Here is a 13,272-nt window from a genome sequence, read left to right as displayed (position 1 = left end):
CTCTGATGGTCAGATCACAGATGGACTGCATGCATGACCTAGGCTTAAGCACTCAAGTAATAAAGGAGACTGGTGATAGAATTTAGTGTCCAAGGTCTGTGAGCAGCATCATAAAAAACCTGGGAATTTTTGAATGACACTTTCTCAGTGCAAATTGGTATCAGGCACTCATCAGTATCCATCTGTACCAAGCATTCATTGGCTGCAGAGCTAAATGCAACACTTGCATAGAAATAATCACACATAAAATAAGCAATGACATTCTTTATCAATCCGATGGGTTTTTTAGTATCCAAAGTTGCCAATGCCAACTACAACCAACTTTAAAGTAAATATTTTTGTTACACAAACTATAAGCCAGTAATACTTTGACTTCGCAAATAAAGAGCATCAATGTAAATGGCTAACAAGCCAATGTTGTTTTTGTCAGCTTGACCAATTCTTAAGGAACCAACCTACCACATGCCTAATGGGAGAGGTACCTTCTTGTATCCAAAAACATACACTGAATACACTGGAACTTGCTTAAAAACAGAGAGCGCTTCTGGAAGACCAGTTTGCTACTTTGACCAAGGCAAAAGGTGCTTTTGCACAACCTGAGTCTGCATCTGTTTCTGGAGAAAACCAATCTTGCCACTGTTACATCTGCCTTGGTGACATCCAGTTCAGTTTTGCCTGGGGCTGCCTTTGATATGTGCCAAAAAAGTCAGCTGGTACAAAACAGAGCCACACTGCTGACAGGAGCCCACATGTCAGATCACCTAACACCAACATATATTTCAATGGCTCCCAAGCTGTTTCTGGGCCCGTTCAAAGTTTTCATGTTTAATTATGTTTAATTAATTAATCATGTTTAATTATGCTTGGGGCCTGAATCTTCTGAAACAGAAGATTCTGATTTTTCCCTATATGAATTTACCCACACATTTTGCTCATCAAGAAAGGTCTTGGTCAAGATCCCTCTGACCAGATTTACTAGCAATGGCAAGCAGGGTGCACAAAATAATCAATCCAAGCATTCATATTTAACTGGGCTGTGGAACATCTTGTACATGTGCTGTAGATTTTCCTTCGATTGATTAGGATCTCTCTCTCTCTCTTTTTGACAGCACAGAAATAGTTTATTTTTTTCATAGTCAGACTAAAACTTATTTTAAAAAAGCCAGATTAATACTGCTTTCTTATACTTCCTATAATGCCACTAAGAACCTGTCCAAATTAGAGTTTCCAGAAAAGGAGCTACCAGTGTCTTACTTGTCTAGGATCATATGCTGTAGTTCAGTTTGCTTCACTTCCATCAACTATATTTGCCATGCTAGGTTCTATGACAATGGTGAATGAAACCAGGAACTCCAGAGCAAATGCATCCTGTTGAACAATGCAAGTTTGCAGACAAAAGTCATTATATGCACACCTGAACCAATAAAAATTCACCCAGGCAGGGGAAAGATCACAGAAATAAAACCTCAAATAGCTGTGCAATACTCTTTTGTCCACTTCCAACAGCTCGCTCACTACCAGAAGAATTTTTTAGAAGTCACATTTAATGGCTTTAAAGCAATATACTTTATCACACCTCTAGCTGAAGTTACTGCTGTTGCTAAACATTAATTTAGCACCAGTGCAGTTGAGAGCAGAGAAATGAGACTGTTCCTTCCCAGAGGGCAACCTTGACCTTCTAAGGATTGCTTTGAAAAATAAGCTACATCTTTCATGCAGTCCATGATTCTATACTTTGCTCCGAATGAGACAAGCTTTGAGAAAGGTGCAGTTGGATTATTATTATAAAGGAATTCATGGAAGTTTAATCAGAGCATGAATTTTAAATTTTACAAATTGCAAAAGCTGAAAACAGCAGCCCACCCAAGCAACCTCTCTCTCTGTCTCTATAATAGAGAAGTAGTTCTTCCATTTCCCACTCTCATAACGCACCACATGTTTAGTAGCTAGTTTGTGTGGCAGGGGTAGCCAACATGGTGCCATCCAGACATTGCAGACTACAATTCCCATCATCCCCAAGCATTCATGCTGCAAGCTAGGGCTGGTGTAAATTGTAGTCCACAACATCTGAAGGGACTATCTACCTTGATTTCAGATAAAAAACAATAGAAATCTCATTGAAATATTAAGAACAGTCACATACCCAAGGAAATATAAGTCCATTGCCCCAGTAGTAATGATTCCCTCTTTTTTGAGTTACTGGCCTAATATATGGAAAGCAGGTAGAACAAGGAACCATTCAACCAGTTTCTTCAGACCTGCTTACATTACTACAGGGATATGCACAGACTCAACCAACACAGAAGACAGGGTTAACCAACACCCCAAATTTAAATGACATCAGGAACATAGGAAGCTGCCTTATACCAAATCAGAGCACTGGTCCATGAAGCTCAGCATCATCCACACAGAGTGGCAGTGACTTTCCAGGGATTCGGGAAGGAGTATCTCTCCTAGGCTTACCTGAAGAATTGTCTCTCCAAGAACAAAGTCTTTCCCAACCTGCCCTGGAGATGCTAGGAACTAAACTTAGGAAACGTAGGGACCATCTATACCACTGAACTACAGCCCAGCTCTGGAATGTGGAAGGGTCCATTTGTGAATGGGGCTCTTCTATAGCTATCCAAGATGGAGCAATAATAAATGAGAAAGGGTGGAAATTATGATGAGGCGTGGCATTTTGAAACACTAGTAAAATTTAGACATTGACAAATGCATTGTAGTTTGCTCAGAACATCTGGATATAGACTGAGCCAAATAAGACACAAAGTTTACTCAAGTGTTAGTCCAACTCATTTCAACAGAACTGCCTTCCATTAACATCTTAAGCTGGTTTAAGCCCTGAAAAGGGGACGGGGGGGGGTGTAACAGAAAGGAAGGAGACTTAGGCTGGAGCCTAAACCCATTCAGCATGCTCATGTGACCTTGTAACCCAGCATAAATTAAGATGGCAAAATGGGTGGTGTAATTCCAACTCTGTTTTAAAAAGGTTTGTTTTCCCTATGCCAGCCTTACGCTGGCTCTGTCAGCTTTAGCCCTGCTCCTGAACCGAGTCTGAATTTGGCATGATTTATTATGACTTCTCATACTTAGTATTGCTCCCTTAGGATCATTTCAATCGTCCATATTGGATTTCTGGATCATTACATTGTTTTACCTTGCTAGAGATCAATGCACATGCATTTCAACTTTGAGAGCAGGTTATCAGGTTGCTATCTAATATATTGTTATGGGACTCCACACTTCTCCAGGAGCTGAGAAATTCTAGAGGCAGTGCTACCAAGGCTTGCTTTCCTTTGGAAACTGGAGACTTAAACCAAGTGCTGCAAAGTTGGTGTATTTATAAATATACATAAGCATAACATAAGCAGAAACACATGGCACACACACAAGGCGTCAGATCTCCTACCTCACAATGGCTCTCTCAGGTGGCACCTGCATTTCAAGGTGTATCTAAGCACCAGCTTACTTTCCAGCTCTCTACTTTGGTTTTTCCCTGTCATACCAAAACTTTTTTGTTTCATTTCATGCATCCCTTTTCTAAACTCTGATCATTTTCTCATTCCACAACAATCTCAGAAGATTAGCACATAAAAAGTGGGAGCCTACCAGTCATCCTGGGCCATTATGAAATACGGTCTTTAACGGCATGGAACCCTCAAGGAGTCAAACCTCAGACATCTCAGGCTGATATGTTGTGAGCCCCTTTGGGCACAATTTTGTAGGAAAGTAGCATACAAACAAACAGGTGACAATGATGATGGAGCTATCACGGGGGGGGGGTCACAAAAGCTCCCCACCCCATCAACCACCCCATCAGGTTTTTAGTGGGAGTTAAGATTGCTCTGTAAATAAATATATCTATGGAGGGTTTTTTTTTTCTTCCTTTCCTTGATTTGTGAGCCACTTTTGAGACCTTTTTGGCTGAAGAGTGGGATAAAAACACTTTAAACAAGTCAGATCCCAGACTGTGAAGCAAAACCTGATCACAGTATGGGATCTGATGAAAGATGCTTAGGTGATGGTCCACCTACAATAATCAGGCAGCACTCTTATAATGTGTTGGTAATATGGTAATAAAACAGAGGACATGGTTAACTGGGTGCTGCCCCTCCCCCCCCCCCGCCAGTAACCAATTCAAACTCCATTTCATTTCGTTCATGTAATTCTTCAAAATATGAGGCATCAGAAGATTATCAAAAGCTTCTACACGTTGTTATCAGGTCAGTGCCACAGATTAAAGTCAGATTTTAAAGTATGAGTTCCAAATCAATATCTCTAGCCTTCCCCCATTAAAGAAACAGGATAAAGAAATGGTGATAATAATTAATGCTTAGCTGTAATTCTTAAAGCCAACTTTTATCTCATCTTATGTTGTAACCGCCCTGAGACCTGCGGGTATAGGGCGGCATTTAATAAATAGTAATAATAATCTGTTCCTATGAGGTGTCTCATAATCAACTGCTTCTGCATAGTAAAAGGACACACCTCCCTCTTGCATTAATGGGCCAATCACTTCGTAATAACACCTGCCTTCTTCGGTCTGTGCTTATCAGATTTCCAGAGAGACACCTTGCACCTGAAGTTGCTTCCAGCCTTCAGCTCTCTGTCTCTCTCCCTGTTTCTGTCCCACACCAAAACTGCTTCTTTTATTATTGCTGACACTCATAAACAGAGTATCTGTCTCAACCAACCTATGCTTCATGCATCTTAGAAAATGAGTTCTGGCCCAGGGAAGCCCATTTGTAAATCATTTCAAAATCTCTCTGTTGGTTTTTCTGCAACAACCTAACTTAACCCTGTGGAATCTTCAAATGGGATGTTTCCAAGCCATGAAATTTCCCAACTACCAGACTTCATCCTACAAAGATCTGGCTCCTGTGAGAGATGGGATTCCCAAGCAACTGTGTCGCTGTGTTCAGACGAAGCATTAAACCATGGCTTAGTGCAGAGGTTGAGAACCTCAGGCCATACGTGACCTGCCAGGTCATTTTGGCCAAGCCACACCCACCTGCCCTACACCTGCCATCATATATGATGCTGGATGTGGGGCAGGTAAAGATGGGGCTTGGCCAAAAGGGACAATGCCTGCAAAGTCCCTTTCATATCGCTTCCCAAGCATCCAATGAGCAGCTGACTGACAGACATCTGGGAAGTACTGTGCACTTTGTAATTCCTGTGCTCATTGCTTTCCAAGCACTACACACAGTGCTTGAAGAGCCCCTTACACAGCTGGATGTCAAGTGTTTAGGAAGCGCTGTGCTTTGAGAGGTATCACTTTTAGAGGTATGATGTCAGATGATTGACTGGTGGGTGGCCACACCCACCTGTCAAAGCTGGCTTGCGAGGGCAGGAGAGATATATATCTGGCCAGCTGGGTGAAAGCATTTCCTCACCCCTGGCTTACTGCTACATGAATGAGCTGCACCAAGCCCTCGGCCTTACATGCTCCCTGTTTCCCTTCCCATGCATCAAGGAGCACTTCCACATTTAATTTCAGTTTCCTTTAAAATCAGCTTGTTGTTTCATTCAAACCGTTGATCATTGTTCACATTTGCATCAAACAACCATGCATATGCTTTGCGCACCTACATACAGCCTTTTTGCTCCTGCTTTTTCACCACACGTACGTCACAAAAGATTTCCAAAACCCACAACTAGCCATTGCTTCCTATTTTTTCTGAGCTGCCAGAATATAACGAATGCCAAGGTTTAAAGTTGGCTTCCAGATCCTCATCTGGAAGCCATTAACCATGGTTTCACCAGTCAGACAATACATGAATCCATGTACAGGTACACTAAGCTCATCTGGACCTCAGCTTATTAAGTCTCAATTTGATTGTGCAAACATGGCCACTAACTACAGCTGGTTTAAACAAGCCAGCATCAGAAATCATGGTTTGAAGCTGATTTGTTTTGAAAGTGACAATAGTGATATTCCATGATCAGGTTTAGCTGACTGAATAACATGTCAAGTTTAATAGAAATTGGAAGTAATAGCTGTCAAATGCTGCCACATGAGCAGAGAGACTCTGTGCAGGTCTAAAGCTCGATGGGACTACGAATATTCTTTATGAATTATTTATGTATTTATTAAATTTGTAGCTTGACCTTCCTCCCAAAGGAGTCCAAGATCAGTTTATGCAATCAGGTGACTGATCATCCAAACCACAGGTCAGAAGCCGTCCGCTACATTTGGCATTTGCTGCTACAATTTATACCAGTTAGTCTCCATTAACCCCTGAAATGAAAACTCTTTTCTCCTAATCAGTTCATAGGAAGTGTTTCTCCATCAACTGAAACATGAGCAGTACCCCCTCCCCCCAAAACAACCTATCACTTCCAGCAGTTGCCCTGGAAAGTTAGTATTCCTTACTGAATTTCAGGCAGTGAGCTACAATGTGTACTTTATATTCAACCACACATTGCACAGAAGTATATTATAAAAAGAAAACAAAGTTGGCAACCTCATGTTTAAACTACAGAAAGTGCTCTACACAGGCTTCCCATCAGACTGGATTTGAGTGGTGGACATGCAAGTATTATGCTGCACTGAGGGAAACACACTGACTGTAGATTAGTTAACAGGTCATGTTCAAGGTAGCAGATTATTAACGTATGAAAAGCTCTGAATAGCTCAGAAGCAGGTTATCTGTCCCTGTAAGACTAGCAGCTGATACAATTTCTTGTGGCATCACATGCTACAGAATATGACCAAGAAACCAGCATTTTCTGCTACTGACTAACTTTGAAATGCGCCCCCCCCCCCCCCCGTTAAAGATGAAGCATCACATCCACTATTTGTTTCAGATGTATTGCAGACATCTTTTTCTGCAGGCTTCACCAAATCATTGAATTTCCCACCACCACCACTGGATTTCTGTGTGGTATTTTAACCTCAGTTTTTACTGTAATGCTTTTGTGTTTTTATGTTGATTTGTGCAACACTTAAGACATTTCAAAAACTAAATGGTTTAGAAATAAGTTATTATGATTGATTATTTATCTTGGTTAATGTTTCGTCTTTCAGGCCAACATTTCAGAATACAGTAGTACCTTGGTTCTCAAATGCCTTGGTACTCAAACATCTTGGAACCCAAACACTGCAAACCCGGAAGTAAGTGTTCCAGTTTACGACCTTTTTTCGGAAGCTGAACATGTTCCGGTTTGAGTGCCACACTTCCATTTTGAGTGCCACACTTCCGTTTTGAGTGCCACACTGAGGTCTGTCTGTTTTTGCTATTTATTTTAGATTTTTGTGGCTCTTTTTGTTTTGTTTTTGTGACTGTGTGGAACCCAGTTCAGCTACTGCTTGATTGTGTGACTGTAGTACATTGTTTATTGCTTTCATTTTATGGATTAATGGCCTTGTTAGACAGAAAAATTCATGTTAAATGGCTATTTTAGGGGTTGTTTTCAAAAGTCTGGGATGGATTAATCCATTTTGTATTGCTTTCTATGGGAAAGTGCGCCTTGGTTTTGGAACGCTTTGGTTTGGGAACGGACCTCTGGAACGGATTAAGTATGAGAACCAAGGCGCCACTGTACTGACACACCCCTTCTTGACTGCAGGCAGAAGTGTATCTCCCCCTGGCTCAGCCAGTCTCCCAACAGAGTGACACAAACATCACTTTGTCAGCACCAACCTCCTCTTTATGCCCACTAGAAATGCAGAAGGCACAATGGTCAGTTCCCCACCAGCAGAAATCCTCAACATAAAGTGTTCAGAGAGAGGGGAGGCCGAAGCCAGTCTGTGCTGGATCCCAAGCTGGTCTCACAGTCATCATGCAGCAACACTGGCTACAGATCAGGCCCAATTATTCTGCCATCCCACCCGTGGTGGAGCTTCATGCTCTGACACCGGGGGCGGAGAGCAGGCGGGGGCGGGGCTGGTGCACGTCCTGGGGGCGGGGCGTGCAGCCTGCAGGGGTGGGGTGCCCAGCGTGGGTGGGGCAGCCGCTATGGCACCCTGGGGATAGCATTGCCGGGGGCAGTGTGCTCCCCCCCCGCACTCCTCTTCCTCCACCAGTGCATCCCACACCTCCTGCTGGAACCACCATGAGCATCAGGGCTGTGGCTTTGCCTCTCCATGTAGCCCCTCCTGCAAGGGGCGTGAGTTAGGATTGCACTCTTAAGCAGCTATGTGCGCCTGCACAAGCAGTAACGAAAGACAACACTAATATTAATACAGCATGCATTACAGGCACTCAGGTGAGCTCCAGCTCTATATGATACCAAAGTCAGTGACTGTGCATTCAAGCTGTCAGAAATGAAGTTGTGATCCTGCTAAGAGAAGTCTCATAATGAGCTCGTAGGAGGATTTGGAAACAGAGAACACAACTGACCCAAGCAACTTCCCCTTCCTCATTTAAGTGCTTGAAACAGATCAGCTTTGCTTAGAAATACGGATCCAATGTGAAGAAAGATCTCTAGTGTCAGTCAACAAGAGAGTCCAGGAGTTAAGTATGTTGTACAGTTCAGCAAAGCAATGCTCCCAGAAAGTGTTAAATCTTTAACAGTGGAACACTAGGAATGCCCATTTAACTCCATTCTCAAGACTAGTGAGGTTCTGGAAATTCTTATGCAACATTTGAACATGTTTTACAACAACAGCAAGGAGCTGGTGAATGAGAGAGACAGAAATAGAAAAAGAACTTGAAACGGGGCTGGAGGGAAATAGCTGTTTGCCAGAGCAATCGAAGGCACCCTATAAGTTTATACACAACAAAACAAAAGCTGTGTTTAAATACAAGAACCCCAAATGTAAAACAGAAACTTGTTTTCAAAAATCAATTCTTACTCTCAGTCGCTAAGCTGTAAAATGGGAGGAGCTGCGCCTCGCAGTATGAAGTCAAGCAAGATTAGCCTTGCATGCAGAAAAGGAGAGATACAAGTGAGGGATAACATCTTAAGTTTAAACATTCACAGCTCGAGCGCTTATCGTTCCCTTTCGGAGGCGTCCCCAGCCCCTCTGTCTGAAGCCTTCACTCATCCCGGCCGATAAAAAGAGCGAGAAGTGACTAAATTTCACATGACCGCTAAAAGGAAGGCAGAAGCAGACGGCGGACTCCGCTGCCTGTTGAGCAAGTCGGTGTTGCAACCGAAAGGGAGAAAACGAAGAGAAATACCTTTGCCGCCTTTACTACGATGAAACACCAACAGGAACAGCAGCAGCAGCAGCAGCAGCAGCAGCAGCAATGCACTGCCATGTCCCAGACAAGAGTGAGCTGTTCCCGGAGGGAGAGGAGCGGGGGGCGGGTAAGAGAGAAGAACACAGGTCTCGGTTGGGGACAACGGCCCCAGAATCCATGTCAGGCTACAATCCCGGATCGGCAGAGTCACGAAGGAGGAAGAAGCCCCACAGAAGCCAGCGGGACTTGACTGCTAAATAAACACGCCCGGGTCGTAAAAGTCCGCGCGGGGAAGGTTTCGACCCGAGCTGGGCACGCGCTCGCGCGCAGGCGCCGCCGCAATCAGGGGCTGCTTCAAACAGCCGATTTCCAGCGGCTTCCGCGCCACATTCCCCACCAAGAGCTCCCACAGCCCGGCGGCTCGCTGCGTCAGCAGACACGGCGATTCCAACCAGCCACCCACCCCTTCTCACATCCCCTCGCGCTCGGGTGGCGGGGCAGGGAAGCCGGGCAGCCCGCAAGTTCCCCTCCGACCCTTCCTCTCGCTCTCCTTACCTCACCCGCCCAGGTACCGCCAGTGGTTTCCCCCTCAGAAGCCAAGCGCAACCCGCGTTTCACACACTCACCTGGACGAGCAAGGGCGGCGGCGGCGGCAGCCACAGCAGCTCCTGCTTTCCTTCAGCCGCCACAGGCTCTTTCTTCCTCCTCTGGTCGCTGTTCTTCGTAGGCAACGCGGCGGCGGCTTTCCCCGGCCTGCCCCTGACACCGGCAACTCCTGCTCGTACGGTACCTTCCGGGGCCCAGGTCGCTCCGGCGCCAGCCCCCTTGCGGCGAGTGTGCCTGTCTGGCGAAAGGCGGCCGGGCGCGCGCACTCTCCCTCCCCGGCGCGCGGGAAGGGGGAGGGCGAGCGCATCACCTAGGCAACAGCTTCCCTCCCTCTTCTCCTCCTGCTCCTCCGCCCTCCCAACTCGTTCCGCCAATCTCCTGGGAGCTCGTGGCAGAAGGGCCAATTAAAAAACGCCCAGGGCCCCGCAGGAGTGCTTTCGCTTTCCTCCTCTGGCGTTGGCCAAAGGGAGGTGGTTGGAATCTCCCTTCGGTTGGTACGAGCCGCCGCAAACAGACGTGCCTCCCTGGCAATGCGGAGTCGGTTGCGCGCGGCGCAGGTTAGCCCGGGAGACGACTCCGGAGACCCTTTGCCGGGGGTGGACGCGCCCTGGACTGGAGGAATCGCTTAGCTTTCGGGTTGTTCCATAGAGGGGAGAGAGGGTGGAGAAGGGAAGAGGTTCGTGTGCGGTGGGCAAGATCAGAAGAGCCTGCTGGATCAGCCCGGTGGCCCATCTAGTCTAGCATCCTGTCCTTAGAGTGCTCGATCAGATGCCGACGGAAGCCCGCAAGCAGGACCCGAGAGCAAGAGCACCCAATTGGGTTGGGGAGGCAACTCCGGTCTTGGTTAAATTAACGCCCGCGCAGTCGGATTTCCCGCATTTCTGCTCGGAGTACGTCCCGCCTGTGGTCACTGGGTCCTTGTGACTAAGGACGTTTGCACTGGACTGCAGTCTTCAACCACGATGCCGCACTCAAACTCAGCGGCAAAATTTCCAGTCCGGTGGCTGTCATTGCTTGCAGGGTATTCTTGGTTACTGCTTGCTGGGCAACCTTGAGATTCTGCCCTCTTTCGAACGGGTGACCCATCTATACATTTCTGAAGATGTACTTCATTGGATAGATTTATTTATTTATTTAAAAAACTGTAGTCTTATTGGCTGCTGCTTTACTCGTTCTGCTCATGGTTTTTTGTCATTATTATACTGTTTTTTATTATGTTCTCCATTTGATGGTTTAATTGCTGTATTAGATCACAAAGTGTTTTACATGCTGTTCTCCACCATGAGAACTTTGAATTAAAATGCGGGTTACACAGTTTCTAAATAGTGAATTCCATCCCTACCACTCCCACCCCCACAGTTTTAATTCATGCTTAATCAGGAACTGATAAGCCTCAGGCTGTGGGAACAGAGCCAAGAGGTGGTGGTTAATCTCAACTGAAGCAGAGGCATATATCAGCACAGCTATCAAAACAGTACATACAGCACAATCATATACATGTTTTACTCAGAAGTAAATGTTCATTGGGGGCTTGCTCTCTACTACATGTACTTAAGATTGGATCAGTAACTTTTAACAAAGATTCTTGTGCCTTCTTCCAAATTCCAGGATTTTGAAGGATAACCAACCTCATAGTCAATATGCTTAAGTCTAATCAATCGTTAAGACCACAGAGTAAACTGTCCTGCCAGGTAATCAAGCCTTTGTTTCCCCACCCCTCCACCTGAGAAGCTCAGTGTGAAACCTCTTCCTACTCCAATAAGTTAGAAACTTTCACCACTTTACAGCTGTGCAACTTTGTCTTAATGCTGTATGAAAAAGCACATGACACTGACCTTTTGAGAGTTTGTAAGTAAACCATTTTCAACTTGCCAAATGTGTGGCCCTTTTTTATGCTTTTCTCACGAACCTTCAGAGTCTTTCCCAGAGCACAGATTCAGGCCATCTGCTTATGAGAAATAGATTCATACAGAGTAGCCCCTTACTTCCAAGGAGCTTTGTTCTTCAGGCAGGCACTTTGGACTTCTGGCAGCTGACTGGAACTGCACCTTTAGGAGCCAGTGCTTCCATAGACTCAATGGCAGCTCACTCTCTGCCTCCAATCCTGTGACTCTTGAAGGCCTGGGATATCCCATATACTGTATTTCTCTCTGGTCACTGACACAGCCTTCTTCTCTGTAATATTTGCTTTGGACCATGTCCTTCTCTGAGCAGGATTCATCCAGCAGAGGCATGGCAGTTGAGATATCTTAAGTGATGTCAAAATCAGTGTGATTTTGAAAGATTCAATCCACCATCTGGATTCAAAGTGGTGTCTGAAAATCAAAGACCTGGTCCTCAATCTCAGGAACCACACTGCCAAATTTGGTGCTATCTCAAGAAGTGTTCAACTGCATAGAGAACAGATGGACAACTTTTCAAAATATATAGTAGAAGTAGATATAGCGATGATCTAATAGACTCAGTGATTGCTGTAGTTACCCAGTGCTGAAGGAGAGAAAAACACTCTGCATATGATTCAAAGAACTACCTGTGGAGGAATCCCAAGTGGGGGACAAGGAGGAATAGGGCAGGAGATGCACCACCACATCCCAGCCCCAAGTAGAGGAAGTGGGTGGATAGTGGCAGTGATGCAGTTCTTTCTTCTCTGACATTACTCTTACAACTGGCTAGTGTTTTCTGCTTGCTACTGCCAGTGGTTGCTTTCTCGCCACCTGCGGCATGTGGGGCCTCCATCACTGCGCTGGTTGAGGACCATGAAGAGGCACCTTTGCATCATTCTAACCCCTCCAGCATCAATTGGCAAAGACAGTACTGTGAACTACCCTGAGACGCCCAGGAATAGGGCTGTATATAAATTCAGTTAATAATAATAATAATAATAGGGCTACACTCTTAATTAAGGCAAACAAAGTAATCTTTCAGTTTTAATTTAGGGCTGTCCCAGTTAAGGAATTCTTACTGAATCATCTGTTTTAACAATTTATTAAATTTACATACAGTACAAGTAAAAACAAGTTTGGAGATGATGCCAATTAACTGGTCAACTACTATACGTACATCAGTTTTGTCTGTAAGACTTTTTCAAAGCCTGATACATTTTCTTGTTGGTTCTGCCTCTCTGTGTTTCTCTCCTTTCCCGTTACTACGTAATGGAAAATGTGAAGCATGTTGGTGTACCCCTTCAGACTTTCCTGGAAAGGCTGGGCCCAGAGCCACGCTGAACTTTGAGAAAGATTTAATGCCATTTTCAAGCAGCGACCTAATGGGAACTTTGCATTGTGTTTTAAGAGAATGTACACTGCCTCAAAAGGTGAAATACTGCAGACTGAGGATGAATGTTAAGAGTTGTCCTACACAGAATGTTTTTACTAAATCAGGGATGTCCAACCAGTAGATCGTAATTTACCCGTAGATCCCTCTCCCTCCAATGACAATGGGTAGATCAATGCCAGGTTTTTTTATCCTGGGAGTAGATCACAGTCTCTTGGGAGTTGGACATGCTTGTACTAGATAATACAGACAAGTCTGTATA

General features: G+C 44.9%; 1 protein-coding gene across 6 annotated transcripts in view; it reads right to left on the bottom strand.

Annotated features, from left to right (window-relative positions):
* PIK3CB (phosphatidylinositol-4,5-bisphosphate 3-kinase catalytic subunit beta) overlaps nt 1-13,272 on the bottom strand; it is a 112,451-nt gene that overhangs the window by 64,941 nt on the left and 34,238 nt on the right. For 3 of the 6 annotated variants that reach the window (XM_081006875.1, XM_081006878.1, XM_081006881.1), the window contains exon 1: nt 9,758-9,999. The exons of 2 other annotated variants lie outside the window; for them this stretch is intronic. The gene's annotated coding sequence lies outside the window, so the exon portion shown is untranslated. Of the gene's footprint in view, nt 1-9,128; nt 9,149-9,757; nt 10,000-13,272 lie in introns of those variants that run through there. One more of the 6 variants, XM_081006879.1, reaches the window with a different exon arrangement.

The sequence above is a fragment of the Podarcis pityusensis genome (assembly GCF_964106645.2).
Source record: "Podarcis pityusensis genome assembly, chromosome: 5".
Classification (NCBI taxonomy): domain Eukaryota; kingdom Metazoa; phylum Chordata; class Lepidosauria; order Squamata; family Lacertidae; genus Podarcis; species Podarcis pityusensis.
The sequence above is the reverse complement of the archived record's forward strand: the minus strand, read 5'-3'. Positions and strand labels throughout refer to the sequence as shown.